Source organism: Peromyscus maniculatus, chromosome 9 (assembly GCF_049852395.1).
Source record: "Peromyscus maniculatus bairdii isolate BWxNUB_F1_BW_parent chromosome 9, HU_Pman_BW_mat_3.1, whole genome shotgun sequence".
In the NCBI taxonomy this organism is placed as follows: domain Eukaryota; kingdom Metazoa; phylum Chordata; class Mammalia; order Rodentia; family Cricetidae; genus Peromyscus; species Peromyscus maniculatus.
This window is the reverse complement of record NC_134860.1, coordinates 103,966,013-103,968,343: the sequence shown is the minus strand read 5'-3', so window position 1 is coordinate 103,968,343 and position 2,331 is coordinate 103,966,013.

The window sequence follows — 2,331 nt, the reverse complement described above, 5'->3', positions numbered from 1 at the left end:
CCAAAGTTAGTATAAGGATACCTCACTGGCAAATGCAGAGTCCCGAGGGCTGCTCTTGTCTCCCCGCTGCTTTGATCTCTCCTTTCCTGAATGACTTTTAAACTTTCTGTATCAACCCTGGCACTTTCTTACATGCGCAAAGAACCATCTACAGAGATGATGGGTTAGCACTTCAAGGTTTTGCCCTTTATTCCAGCTTGATCGTGATTTAACAGGTAAATCCCAGTGAAGACAAATTGTCTAGCTTTGTGGGTGAAAGTTTGGAATCAGTTCTGATAAATGCAACAAACCTCAGAGCGTGCATTTAGTTCAGAATCCCAGCTTCACTGAAAATGACTTGCTTGTTTAAAAAAAATCCTCAGTTTTTGATTGATAACAGGAAGGAATTTACAGTGTCTTCTCATACATTTGCTGTAGAAAGGTGTTTTATTTACTCCTTCTTTCTCACCGGCTTAGAGTTATACTGACTGACTTTTTAATTCCTTTTGCCTTGTGTTGTTAACAAGCGAATGTTTGTATCCCCAATATGTTAGTTTAGACTCTATTAAGAAAGTGAAAGTGTATTTCATTTAGTTTCAGAGAATTTATCATTCAGAATATTAGATAAATAATAAAAATGATACATAACAAAAATATATTAGAAATGTTTCGGCATTGGATTGATATCCTGTCATTAAATTTCTTTCTGTACATTGGTATTCTTTACTAGAGAAAACCTAGAAAACAGAAAAATTAAAAGTAAGAGGAAAAATTACTCTATCCTGTAAGTAGCATATAAAATAATCTTTTCTAAAAATATAACTCACATTAGCATTTTCTAAATGTATTCCTTGATATAAATATTTCCTACAAGAATAACTTAAGACAGATTTTTGATAGGCAAGATAATAATGAGAAGCATAAAGTGGAGCACTTACACAATACAAGGTCTACAAAATATGAAATATGTATAGGATTTTCTTAATATTCTAATAAACTTTGGATTTTTATATATTAGTTTGCAAAGGAAAAATTAGAAAAACAGTATTGTGTTAGGTAAGAAAATATTTGTATGCATATTTGTACATCATCTCCTTTTGTTTTATTTTTATCTTATTGATAGTTATGGATGCCTAGTCCCTACATCACATTGTGTCTTAGGTATCCACTATCTTACGCCTTTTTACAAATGTCACCTCTACTCATATCCAGGGCTAACAAGGTTTATTCTCCCTCTAAAAATACCTTAAAAGATAGGTTATCACCAAAAGGGAGTCTTAATGCTGTAAAAAGTTTACCTCAAAGGCTAGCCATGAAGGGTATTATCTAATAAAAAGATAAAATTCACAAATGTTCACTCATAATTTAGTTCCAAAAATGGATTGAAACTTCCATTCTGAACTGAATGACTGATCACAACATTTTGTTGACTATGTTTAAAAGCAGTAGAATTTGTAGACCCATCTGGCCTTGATTCACCTTTGAATTCAAGAACTAATTTACACTACACATAGACTTGAAGTCAGCAGGGAAGTGTGTGTAGCAGCTTACTTTCAACCTGAACGTTACGATCCTTTCTAGCAAGTCATTTTCTACTTGGTTCTGGGACATTTTCTTCTCTAACCTTGTTAGCATCACTTAGAACACACAATCAAATCACATTCCTTCTCATGCTACTTTGATAGCTTTGTTGAATCAATAAACCCGACTTAAGTCTTTAATTTAGTTTCTAGATGTATGCAAGTCCTGGTTTGCAGTGAATTGTAGTTTTCATTTTCAATAATGAATGCATAGAAGGAGACTATTTCCAACCTAAAGAATTCCATAAGCTAAAAGAAAGGGAGGATCAGATTGTTCACATAATGCTGCCATGATCTCAGCTGCTGAAATAAATTAGTATGTACAATCATTTGCTTACCTGATGAACCATATATTTTAAGTATATGTGCTGCTGAAGCAAGCACATGGGAAGTGTGTGTTAAATGCTACCAAAATCCACTTGGATCTGGGCTTGTGGTTTTTTTTTTCTTTAATCATTATTATATTGCTCTGAGCAAAGAGTAGTTATGATTACAAAACAAATTTATCCTCAGGAAAGAATAAATTGGGAAATGTTCTATAGTAGCACATACTCAATTATTCAACAAGTGAATGGCATAGAGTAGGTTTGTTTATACGCCATACTGTAGTGCTCTAAAAGGCCTTTAGACTTGTAGCACTACAGTAAAAATCTGGCTGCTATCACCTGCCATTAGTATTACTGACTAGAGATTGAGATGATGGATTTTAGACTTTTAATAAAATTAATGTAATAACAGCTGGTGTTGTCATGAAATTTAAATGGTAGTCATT